The sequence below is a fragment of the Lepisosteus oculatus genome, chromosome 11 (assembly GCF_040954835.1).
Source record: "Lepisosteus oculatus isolate fLepOcu1 chromosome 11, fLepOcu1.hap2, whole genome shotgun sequence".
Lineage (NCBI taxonomy): Eukaryota > Metazoa > Chordata > Actinopteri > Semionotiformes > Lepisosteidae > Lepisosteus > Lepisosteus oculatus.
Window position 1 is genome coordinate 40,393,730 of NC_090706.1, and position 13,076 is coordinate 40,406,805.

At 42.2% G+C, this 13,076-nt stretch overlaps 1 protein-coding gene across 3 annotated transcripts in view; it reads right to left on the minus strand.

The window, feature by feature from the left end:
- Positions 1-13,076, minus strand: part of sgcd (sarcoglycan, delta (dystrophin-associated glycoprotein)) — a 177,271-nt gene that overhangs the window by 70,682 nt on the left and 93,513 nt on the right. Inside the window, exon 1 of one of the 3 annotated variants that reach the window (XM_006631944.3) lies at positions 3,597-3,966. The exons of the other annotated variants lie outside the window; for them this stretch is intronic. The gene's annotated coding sequence lies outside the window, so the exon portion shown is untranslated. Of the gene's footprint in view, positions 1-3,596; positions 3,967-13,076 lie in introns of those variants that run through there. 3 annotated transcript variants of the gene reach the window in all.

The window sequence follows — 13,076 nt, forward strand, 5'->3', positions numbered from 1 at the left end:
GCTCTGCTGCAGCTTCTTGGCTGGGGGAGCAGTGTGTCTACACTGGCATCACTGTGAACCTGAGAGAGCCTCATCAGCACCAAGATGAGCTGATCTCATCTTACGTACGGAGATGTACGGAGTACGGAAGTACGGAGCTGAGCAAGGACAATTTAGGAGCAAAGCTTTATGCACAAATGCTTTATGACAAACCTTTCCCAAAGAGATGGAAAGGTCAAAGTGCGGAGAAAGAAAAACACTGCAGAACCTCAAAAGACACCCCCTCATCTGGACAACATGGTGGAGGTGACATCATGGTCTGGGTGCACATGACTGCCCCTGAAACTGACTCACTATCTTTATTGAAGACACCAGAGAAGGCAGCAGGAAATTCTCTGAATCTGAATACTTTATTTTACGATTACCCTCACTGCATTGTTTATTATTTATTTTTGACAAACTGCAATAAACAAGACATAAAAAGCAAATCCAAAAACCGTGAAAGCAGCTCATGGGGATAATATCAAAGGGAGGATATGTATTAAATTTGGACAGAGACTTCTGAGAGTTTTTGACCATAGAAATATCGGGTTTTGAAGTCTACACATTCCACTCTGGGTTGAGGCCCTGTTGTTGTGGAACACCTACTTTTGAGGTTAATTAAACATATTGTTATGTTTATCAAAATGCAATCCCCTTAAACCTAAAAGTGTCCACTAAATTCAAAGATATAACTGACAGCCTGTGCATTTTCGTGGTCTCTGAGAAACTTTTTTTTCTGAGTAGCAGTGGATGTGGGCAGAAATCTTTTGAATATTAAACATCTTCACAGTATCTCATGTTCACAGAGAAACTGGTAAAGCAGATTATTTGTTTAATCTTAATATTGCATTGTGTATTTTATGCTTCGACGATGATAGCTGCTTAATGCCTCGTTAAAATTGCTAGTACAGTATGTGGATTAATATGTGTGGTTTCTGTGTACTGGCCTCAGGGCAGTCATGAAGCTGAGAAGAGGAGATTACTGATGGCTTCAACAAATAATTGGACAAAATAAAAGTTCATCAGACTTAAACATGTGAGTTGTGCCCTCTGCAATCACATAGCCGTGCTGAAAGTGAAAGCATTCCATTCTGACACCAGAGAACCACAGACCAACGCAATCTGTTGTTTAATCAGAGTTTCCAAACCTCTTGGTTATGTTTTGTTTTCTTTCCGGTGGATACAGAAAGGCTGTCCACTCAAACAGTGCTGAGCCTGCTGAGGCGTCTGTTCCAATTCCCAGTCCTGGTGTGCATTTCCACATCTGTTCCGCCGCCATTCTGCTAGGAAGTATGTTGCTTCAGGGGAAGAGGCTGTCGGTATGTAAGCGTGCTAAACCATCCAAAGCTGCTGCACTGTATGTGAGTGTCACACGTGAAAAGATGTGACCAAGCAGTATAATCACAGGTAAGCCCACGGTTGTTATTAGAGAAAATGGCGTTCTTGTTTGATCAGGATAAGATGATTTTTAATTTAGAACTCCTTTTTTTCTCTGTACACTCTATTAAACTCAAAAACAGCATGGATCTTATTATAATTATTATTATTAATAATTCTTATTTTTCATTATAGAAATAGACCTAGTGCTTATGTTTAGCAAAAGAACTACTACTGTGATATTCTGTAGATATGATATGATTAATTAAGAATCGTATGCACAGAAGGTACATTTACTCTCTGCCCAAGGATATCAGAGAGTCACCTTCTCTAAACTCCTTGAAATCCAGACTCAAAACCTTCTTCTTTAGAAGAACCTTTACTTTTACTGGTTCCATTCTCCACCCCTCTGCTTTTCCTAGTACCACCATCCACAGTCTCCTCTGTATATTGTAATTGTGTTTTATGTTGTGTATTCTTTTTATTTATTGTTGTTCTCATTCTGTGAAGCACTTTGAGAAGCCACCTTTAAAGGTGCTATATAAAATAAAGTTTATTATTATATTACCTCTAATTTGAGTGAGCATTTTGTGATAATATAAAATTATACATATTTTCATTAATGATATCTTTGTTGTGCCAATTAGTTTAATTGTGCAACATGCAGAATGACTTAATCACATTACCCGGTAGAGGAGTCCTATCAGGCGAAAGCTCCTGTTGAGATGGAAAACATCAGCGAACCTGCAAGTGAGGCTCAGAAAGAACGTGTTTCCTCTGAAGCGCCACGTCTGAGTTAAAGAGCCGGCAAGCAACAGAACTCGCACTGTTGCAAAACAAACAGCCACATCTCAGGGTTCTGTAAACACTCTTACAGGCCCTTGTTTATTTAATGCTGTCTGTAGACTGAGACAAAAGCTAAGATAGTGTTTATCGACTCCCCCCCACTGGCGAGGAGGCAGTACATACTGTAGTGGAACAGTAGTGAACACGAAAAGCAGAAGCAAGTCAGTCTCTCTTCATCTGACTCCGGCGTGGCTCAGGCAGTCAGGCAGTCAGGCAGACAGTGTGGCTGGGTCATGGTGTGTGGGGGAGGGAGAGGGTGGGTGCCCACTTGAGGAGCACAAGCCCCTGTGTAAGTCTGGAGCTCTGTAACCAAGGCCCACAGCCCACAGCTCTTCTGTCATTAGGTCGAAGTTTAAGGGAGCTTGATTATAGGTAGAACTGTGTTGCATGTTCCATTGAATAGACTGGGTCAACAGGAAAGAGGAATGTCGTTTCCGTTACAAAATAATTAAAACGTGTTCTAAACCAAATCCACCTAGTGACCATGACCAGTTTGTTTTTTTTCTCTCACTTCGACGTGGGTCAGGCAGCAAAACTTCAAACAGCTGCGTTTGACTTCAACATCCACCCCCCTACGCCGGCAAACACGACACGCGCAGGGCTGTGTCTGAGCACACACACACACAGTCCCATTTGACGCTAACCTGCACTGCAAGCTTGGTGCTTGATAAGTGTTTCTAAACTTCCTCTGTTTGTAAGCCATAAAAATGCAAAAAGAAGTTTTCTTTTCTGTGTGACTGACTGCAAGCTTGTTCCAGACTTAAATGCTTTGACTGGAAACTGAGATTTCTTACTAAACAGTTTGCTTCTGTATTATTTATAGCCCCTTTCTCCCCAAAGGAGTAGAACAACTAGAAACAAATGCCAGTAGAAAGCGATATAAGAAATTGGATTGAGTGTCTACTTAAAATTAAACTAAAGACATAGAGCCACCCTTGAATTCTTATTTCGGGGAGTTTGGCTCTCAGCCCTGTCTGAAAACTGCTCGCAACTGTCAATATCCTCCCCTAGCTCAAAGGATCTCAACTTCCTTCACATAACCTTTAACTCTGTGAGAGAGAAACTGAAACTCATCAGTGCAAGTTTAGCACAACATCCGCAACTTCTGATAGTTTTGTAACACGCTGAGCCCATTTCAGAACAGATGTTTAACTACTGTAACTCCTGTGATGACTGCTTGCTTTGCACTCTCCTGCTGTTATTAGCAAATGGACACATACTGTAAGACACAAAATTTCTGCCTTGTGTTTCATGTCAGAGATAGTAAACTACCGTTTCTCAACAAGAAGCGCAGTAGGAAAAGAATCTTATGGAACAGACAAACAACGAAGTATGAAAAACAGAAGTCTTACCTCTTTCTCTACCAGTTTACCAAGCTTTTACGAACTCAGGGTGTGTCGGGAAGATGAAGAAGATTGAGTGTTTTTTAAAAAGCTGCATGAGGCCTGGCCTGACAGACTGCAGGCAGCACTTCTTGTCAGATTTTCCAGTAACAGACTCGTAGCCAAGTCCCTGCCCAAGCTGGAGGAAATTCCTGGAGAGTTTTCAGAGTCCTTTATCCAGCAGATTCAACCGAAGCTGCTCAGTGACTGAATTCTGCACCACACTGCTAGTTTGAATTACAGCATTTGGTCAGCTTCCAAATTTAGACCCAAAACACATGTGCAAAGTTAAAGGGGCAGGCCTGGTTATTTCTCCATTACTACAAGGCCTCTGTGTTGTGCCATGGAAGGAAAAGCAAGCAGTCTACTCTCTTGTGTTTGCGTGCTCTTACTTGGCAGTGTGCTCAGTGTCTCTACTCCACTGCTCACTCTCCCTGCACCGTCGTTTTGCAACCTTGCCTGTAAAGAATAATGGGAGTCATTGTGAGCCAGAGAGAGTGGTCGAGCATTTAAAGTGGGCAGCGCATGTAATGCAATTAACGCCAAACAATTGATATTGTAGCTGCTTAATTGTTCTGCTTTATCTTGTGGGGTGATAATGGACTTGGTACTTTGTCACTAAGTTTATAAGGAACTTTGCCAATATTTTTTTTTCATATACAGTACAAAGCAATTACTGAGTATGCTACACTGTTAGCGCACTTTTCCTGTCCTCTAACAACAGAAGACATGTTCCGAACCGAGTCTCACTTAGCGTATGCGCATGTGAGACTGGAACCACCGCATGCAGCCAGAATGTCCCCACCAACAAAAAAAACAGACTAATTTACCACTCAGCTGGCATTTGTACACCTAGATAAAACATCGTAATGTTAATGAAAACTGCATTTAAGGGGATCTCTACCTCCAATGTCAACCCAAATATAACCTTGGATCCTATTGTCCAAATACTTTCTCAAAGTAAAATTTATTTAGGTACCACAATTTCACTGAAGTCACCAGAATACACAGAATTTCATTACACCTTAATATCATTTTCTCTTTCCACAACAACCTTTATTCATCGTAGGCTAATAGCAAATAGCAAAAACTCCACCACCAAGTTTTTTGACAACTAATTTCTCTGCTTCAGATCTCAGATTCAAAGAAAAACTGGTGTCAGTCATGGTTCAATAAGGGATGCAACTAAATGAAAAAACTGATGTCAGGAAACCATCTGGTTTGTAATTATATAGATTGTATTTCACAGCTACAGTTGACGCTAATGTTGAGATGGCATTCAGTTTGGGATAAGGGTCAGTGTGCAGTTGGGTTTAGGTTTAAAATGATCATAACAGACATTGATATCAGTAATTCAACCTTGGTTTGTACTTGATTTGGGTATTTGGATTTTTGGAAATTGTTAAGCTGAGCGGTAGACCTAAAGATACAAAAAGATGCATCCATTCATGATGAGAAAGCCCTTTATTTTTAGAAAGAGTCATGCCCAACCCAAGCCCATTCCTGAGCCCAAGGCACACTTCACAGGTCACGATTGTAGTCCCTCCCCCTTAAGGGCGCTCCGGCTCTTTCACATTTGAGTTGATTTTGCGCACCTGCTTCTGGTTCCTGCCTCCCTACTTAAGCCAGACGCTCACTCTGTTCTGGGCTCTGCACTGGTTTCCAGTACCAGCCGAGTCCGGGACCTGAGTGCCTGGTCCCGTTCCCCCTTTTTCCCCCTGACCCTCCACCGGATCCCACTCTGGTTTTTAACTCCATTTGTCTTCGTCTTGGATGGACCGCCCGGCTCTGGACATTTGCCTCGTCAAGGATTTCCCTATGGACACTCTTTGGACTGTTTGCCTTGGACTCACCCCCCAGAACACCGGCGCACCTTGGACACGCTCCCTGTTTCCCTTCCAGCCCCTTTACATGCTTTTTTCCCCAGAGTATTTTCCTCACTCCTCCCCAGATTGTGTTGTCTGCATAGGGTCCTGAAAAACGCTTTCGTTACACAGACACAAAGAGACGTTTTTGTCTGTGACACCAGTTAACTGGGAAGCCCTGTTAATCTGGAGTTTTCTCCGGACAGACTGACATTCTGTACATCTTTTCCTTGATTTCTATGAATGACTGTGAAACTACTGATGAAGAAAGGACACTTCATCTTAGAAAGGAGCAGTGTGGTTTTGTTTTTAGGTTTGTAGTTTATATTCTGTATTATCATATCTTCTGTTAATAAAACCTCATTTCATTAGGCAAGTGTACTTTAAATTAAAAAGGTAAATGTTTTTGTCAAGGTTAGGGCTCTCCGCTATAATTCGCTTTCTGTGTGGCAGAACATATCCTGAATATTACTGTCACTTTTTTAGTAGAGTTTAACAGTTTGTCTGGTGATTCATCTTTGGTCTCTTTAAAGTAAGTGTAATTGATTGTAAAAACTAAGATTGTAAAGGTGTTTAGCAAAGCAAAATCAGGTGGGTTTCCTATATGCTGTACTTATGCAAGGACAGTCTGATCAGATTTGCACTTACAGCAGATGGTAAGAGAGATCGCTGCTTTTAGAGCTACGTACAGTAACCTTCAGAATACACAGGTCTAAACAGCCAGATCAGCATATTCCATGTTCTGTCTTCCGTCAGCGCACTGTATTGGAGGCTGCAAATTAAAAACAATTCCAGCTTTCCCCAGCTAATCAAGTAACTCTGTGATAATGATACAAGAAACTGCAGTTTCCATGCAAAAGTCTAGGAGCAGTGCTAATTTGAAAACTTCAGAGGATGTAGTTAAAATATTCTCCACAGTGTTGTCCTGGCTGTGGTATAATGTTAACCAAATGCAGCTGCAGTGTTTAGTTTTCAGCTTGAGATTTTGTCATGTTTTTACTGAGTACTTCATAATTATCCACAACAGTGGGTTCTAAAACCATACAGGCTCGGCAGTGACTCTTACATATGTTAGCATCATTTCAATTGTGTCTTGTATGACAGAAAAGAATATTGCTTCAAATAAGAAGAATGTATTGTATTTAAATAAAGGGCAACATTGTGGTTATCATTTCTGCCTTGCAGCGCTGGGGCCCTGGGTTCAATTCTGGACCTGGGATGCTATCTGCATAGAGTTTGTATGTTCTCCCTATGTTTGTGTTGGATTATTCCCACAATCGATATGAATAAAAAACAGACACAATCCAAACGTACTGGTACTGTAGGTTAATTGGCTTCTAGGAAAATTGGCCCTGATGTGAGCATCTGTTTGTATCTGTGTGGGCCCTGCGATGCACTGGCGTGCCGTCCAGGGTGTATTCTGCCTTGTGCCCATTGCTTGCTGGAATAGACTCCAGCTCCCCCCATGGCCCTCAGTACGGTATGTGAAGCAGTTAGAAGATGGATGGATTGTATGGATGGATAGAACGTTTCATCTTACTGCACATAGCATCTCATCTACGAAGCACCCACTGAGGGTGTTGGTTTGGAATTTCTGGTTCAGAGGGGACAGCGCCACTTACTGGTCCTCCAGCACCATTAACAACAGCAAACAGGTTCCCAGGCTTGCTTAGCTTCTGAAATCTAATGAGATTGGGCTGGTTAAAAATTGTCCTACGGCAAATTGTCTCCCATTACCAGACCACAACCTTCTAGCGACATGTGACAGTGATATTAAAAGGGTTTGTAGCTGACATTTTGGAAGGGGCAACAATTAAAAACAAGGAATTGAAGTCTTGTATGTTGATCTTCTTTTGTAAGATAATTTATTCCCCATTAAGCATTGCCAGCTGTCTTCCTAGAGCAGTATCATTCCACTGCAGAAACCAAGACTTTAAAACTGTTGGAAAATACTTAAAACATAACTCCTTAAAAGCTAGCCTGAGATTTCCGATGAACTGTGTCAAGTAGTGAAGAAAAAAGATATACTGTAATTTAATTACTTTAAAACATTCCCCCTGTATTTGTATGTCTTTTCCCCTCATGTTCTGCTACAAAATTTAATTAATCTGGAGTTCTGGGTAAACAGATCTCGAATCTGAAGTCTGCTATTCTGCTGCTGGAGCCTTTTTTCAAAATGTTTTCACTGCTTGAATGGAAACATAAAAAGACTAATTTGCGCACTACTTGGGAACTTAAAAAAATCAAGTTAGTATTGAATTTCCATTTTAAAGGCTCATTATTCCAGTTGAATGGAATGCCAGCAAAAAAGGCGCTGGAAAGCATGGCACTAATGCACCTGTGGGAAGGAACAGAACAAAGAAGAACTATGAAGTCTGTGATATGTGGGAATGATGCTGGTATGAATGATTTATGAGGGAAATACTTCAGCATTACAGGGTTGCAGGGTGGATGTAGTCACGTTGTGTAATTCAGAGACTATACTGCGCTATTTATTCACGTCCTGTTTAGGATATGACAGAAGGCATTCAAACAGTTGCTAGATTATACAAGGAAAAGGAACCACATCCTTTCATGGTCTTTGCTGTTGGAGCTGGCCCCAGACCTTGACGTGGTGTCTTGAATTGTGCTCTCGCTCCTGCACCTCCCACGCCACACAAAGAGCTGACTGGCCCTGACGCCAGTGCATTCTGGGACACCTGAGACCTTGTCTGCGGTTGGACTGGGCTTACTGTACATAAACTTAAAGCTCATCAAGCCATAGCAACAGAAAGGATGAAGGACGCGTTGAGTAAATCGTTTTTCAGAAAATAGGGTATTGTGTAATGCTGTATATTGAGCCATCCAAAACTCTGATTTCCCACTTCATACAAATCCTAAATGAATGGTCTGTGTGTTGCCATTTTCTCCCGCTAATGCACCTTGGTGTCTGTTCATTACATGTCCATGAAAATCCAATGTCCAGAAATCCAAATAAACATGTTCCTGCTAAAAGTCAGAGAACTACAGCAGAGATTCACCATGAATCATTAAAAATGTTACAAAAGTGCTAGAATATCAGAAAAATTTAACATTCAGCCCAGACAGTTTCTTTGGTTGTTGGTAGCTAATGAATCCAAGGATCTCCTCCAGCTGTTTCTTGAAAGAAGCCGGGAAACATGGCTGGGCAGCTAGTTTATTGAAAAAGCCTCATGTTCTCGGTTACAAATGCCCTTCCCTTATTTTCAACTGTTCAGGCCTGGGCAGGGCGTCACCTGCTTGTTCCGCCTTGAACCCGAGATCTCTACCAACTCTGCCTTCCCATGTGCTGCCGGAAAACAACCGATTCCATTCGGATGCTCTCTCTTCTCTTCTGGCTCCTTCTCCCGATGTTGTCAGCCCTCTCCAGGACTCTGGCATAGCCAGAGCTTCTCGTCACAGTATCTCTTCCCACATTCCCCGCTTCAACTGCTCTCCTTACTTCTCTCCTTGGGTTTCCACTATGTTGTCTTCAGGCGTCCAACCCCTTCGCACCCAGTTTGCGGTGTTTGTGTCTTCCACGTCCTCAGTCCTCCTTCCCTGTTTCCCCATCGGAGCCCTCCCAGCCACTGACACTCACTCCTCCCCAAGGCTGTGAGCACACAGTGTCTGTCTGAGCTCAGTCCGGCATGCTGTTCATCGCCCATGCTGGCGCAGGCGTTGGCAGAAGGATGGGCTTCCTCCTGTCCTAATGCCCCTCCGCTGGCGTCCAGCCGGGTGCGGTGTCAGACCCTGACTCTCCCCCATCACAGCTTCTAACCACTGACCAGTCGAAAACCCTCTCAAGCATCCCGGACTCATACTTGCCCTGTTTTTGACCGCTGTTTTGGGGGGTTCTGCCTATGATCTGTCCTCTAGTCATAGTATACGAACCAGATCGGCAAGGGCCTCTGTACAGCATTCAAGCCTTCTGCCATGAGTGCTATGAACCTCTTATTGTAATTACTCCCATTTCTTTTTTTTTTGTATTGATGTTTGCTGCTTATTTGGTTCTTAAGCACAATGCTAAATGTTTTCACATGTAGAATTTAAACTAAAGAAGACATACTTGCTATAATTAAAGTAGACATGAAAACACTGAGCTGAGGCAGAAAATAATTAAGTCGCACAGTCAGAATGGGTTTCTTATTAACTGTAATGGAGACTGTTCTTTCTGTTTATGTCAGCAATACCAGTGGGTGCAAGCTTTTTCAAAACTTGTGTTGTACTTGTGTGCCTTGACGCCTGTGAAGTTTCCAAGTAAAATAATGTGCATCTTCTGTCATACAGTTGTTTATTAAGCTTACAAATGCTGAGCGCACTCTAAACAAACTGCTACATTTTAGAGAAGCTCTTTAACAAATCTGAGAGTGTGTGTTAGTGTCTGGAGTCCACTACAATGATTGTGGTTGTCAGAGAACAAATCCTTCATTTCAATGTGCACATTTGTAAAGTACAGGAAACAAAAGCAAAGTGTTTCATTGCTCAAAAGTGAAACATTAGTCTGTAAGCAATAAAGACGCTTATTGTAGTGAAGAAATGTTCAGTGTAGGAGGCATCATGTGCCCTTGAGTAAAAGACATGTTAATCAGAATTGTAGCCCCTGCAGGACAAGGATTTTAGAGGAATTAGTCTACGCTATCTCAGTTCAGAGTGAGTCTGGAATAATGCATGTTTTTGCATCTCAATAAATTCTGCATCCTTTTGCAGTCGATCAAGGTATGGCTATAGAATGCAGTCATCTGATGCGCCACCTACAGTACACAGGCCGACTGCCTGATTGCTTTGATCTGGGGCTTTTTGCAGTATGTGCACAATGATTCGAACTGTGTGGTGTTGGTGTGCGACTAAGTGAACCTTGAAATATCTCAGAACATTTCAATTAAATGCTACCAGGTATTGCAATAACAAAACCAATAAGAAAAAGAAAACAGTGCGGAATAACCAGTACTGGAAATTACTGTAAAGACTGGTGAAATCCCCTAACATTTGACACCAGTTAGTTTTGATCTGTGTGCTTGGCTCACACCACCCCAAAGGGCTGAATGGAGAGAAGAGTGATCTGTGAGTTTTGCCTATTTGTAGTAAAAAAGCTATATTTTAGCTATATAGTAGTGATACAAATATTTATGTTTGTCCTCTAGATGCATATAAAATACTACATAGGAAAAATGCTTTATGCTCATAGACACTCTCTTCAAAGCACATAACATCTGCATGTGCCTTAGGCTCTTAAAACCACCCCTCTTACCCTCTTTTAAAGAATGCAATAGAGTTTCTTTACAACTAGAACATGAATAAAGTTACTTGCTCTTGCTTTACTGGTAGTGTCTGGATGTTTAGAATTCAGTTTCATTTGTAGTTGAAGTATTTTGCTCTGTGTATCTTTTGTGTTTGTTGATGTTTCCTGACTTTTGCTCTTCTCAATAGTTTCAATCACTCAGCTAAGTACTGCAAAACATCAACTATTTGCACAACATGAATTGTGTGACTTGGGAAGAAAAGTACTATCTAAAGTTGGCTGTTCAGAGGAAACCTTCCAGAGCCTTATTTACCCCCCTGGTTATACAGCTTGCATTGTAAACACAGTAATTAGGAGTTAGTAATTAGGCTGAGACTTGACCACAATAGAAAACACTATAAGGTCCTTATTTTACCACAGAAATGTTGTTTGGAATAATTGGTATGTTCACTGGTCTTCTGATTTCTTCTGTGTGAGAACACTCCTTAAAATGTCCATGAAATTGTATGAAGAGGGCTATTTGCAGTCAAAAAAATAAAAATTTGATTATCTTCCTCAGGCTGTGGATCCATTGTAATTACTAAGATATGTACATGTGAAATTAAGGAACTGCAGAGGTAAGAATCTCAAATTTAAGTGGAATTTCAGCACAGCCCTTGTGGGCTAGAGAACAGAGGTGATTTAGAACAATAAATATGAGGGAGACTTCAGGACTGAGGAGGTTATTATTTTCGCACTCAGCTTCCGGCTGTTATAAATCCCCGACTTAAAATAACTTTGAAGGATAGAGAACTGCTAAAATGCTAATTTCCTCTGCTGCAGAGTGTTGCAGTAGAGGTCAGCAAAAATGACTCCTGACTCCGCTGCAGAAGAGGCTGCACAGGCCGGGGCAGTGAGTGCTTCAGCAGGGTGCTGTGAGGAGGAGGGGGGGCAGTTCTGGCCGAGCAGCTTGCGTGCGACCAGCAGCAGTGTCCCCACAGCCGGCCGTGGCCGTGTCCCCCAGCTGAGCTCGCTTCTGCCCACTTCCCACTTCTTACAGAAAGGCAAAGATTCTGCCTCACAGGGTCACACTGCTAATACCCCTACTGATCACTTCACATACCAGGGATCAGCAGCTATTCTAGGATTTCATGTTTCGGTCTATTTTTACTTTTGAAGGCTTGGCATGGCTGACAGTTTCAGAGCTGTGGACTCTCTGTTCAATAAACCCCCCAGCTATTCTCTAGACATGAGCTCTACTGGTTTCACCTTCCCTCTTCTCCTCTGCCCCCACCTTTTGTTGAGCTCCAGTGTTTCCCTGGATACTGTTTTCACATGCACTGGTACAGTGACAGCTTCCTACTCCTGCCTCTACACAAACTTGATTCATGCAACTCGTCACCAGCTTCCCAGTGACCAGCTCTGTGCTGTCTGGACCCTGTGCTGTGCTCTGGGCGTGTCGTGTTGCGTGTTTTCCTCACTCCTAGTCAGCATCCAAAGCTGAATCAGCATCACCTGGAGGAGTGACGCAGCTCTCGCTGACAGCATGTCTAAGTTACAGAAGCTTAGAGAACTCCATAGGGGGCGCTGTTGCACAGAAAACAAAGGCACACCGGTCTACTTGAGTGCCCACAATACTCTTCCCCCCAGTGAATTCCTGGACAGCGTTACTTTTGCTATGTGCATTTTGTAAGAACTTTTTCCAGTTTCTCTGGAAATGAATTATTGATGACATTATTACACGAAAGTTAAAACAGGGAAGAGGGAAGGCGTAGTTCCTGCTGTCCAACTACGTACAATTAAGCCCAGCACAAGCGAAATGAAGTCACGTCTGAGCCTCTGGCACTCCGCTCAAGAAGAAAAAAAATCAGCAAAGCCGGAAGATTTGAAAGGCTGCTGTGACATCTGAACACGTCAGTGGCATCACAGTAGCTCGCTCTTCATCAAACCCTGCGAGAGCCCAGTCCTGATTGTGCCATGGCTCTGTGCAAAGAAAGATAGCACCAGGCTCGTGTAGGAGAACCCTTAAAGACAAAGAATAATTATACTGTCTGAGATAAGTAATGGAGGCAATATACTTTCCAAACACAATTTGCGCATACAATTGATGGGATTAAACATACGCCATTTGATTGATTTGTGTTTATTTTGGAGGCTCAGGCTTTGATTAAAGTGGCATTTGAACTTTGCAAATCAGATTAGAGAACGACAACACTTGCTTATCTTCTGCTTTAAGAAAAATAGACATCCTCGGCTACCACAATTCATTATTTTAACATGTCCATCATAAGGATGTCTAGAACGCTGCCTGTAAATCTGCTTAATTCCTACAAGGCAGAAACTGACAAACAAACATCCTTTTTTCTA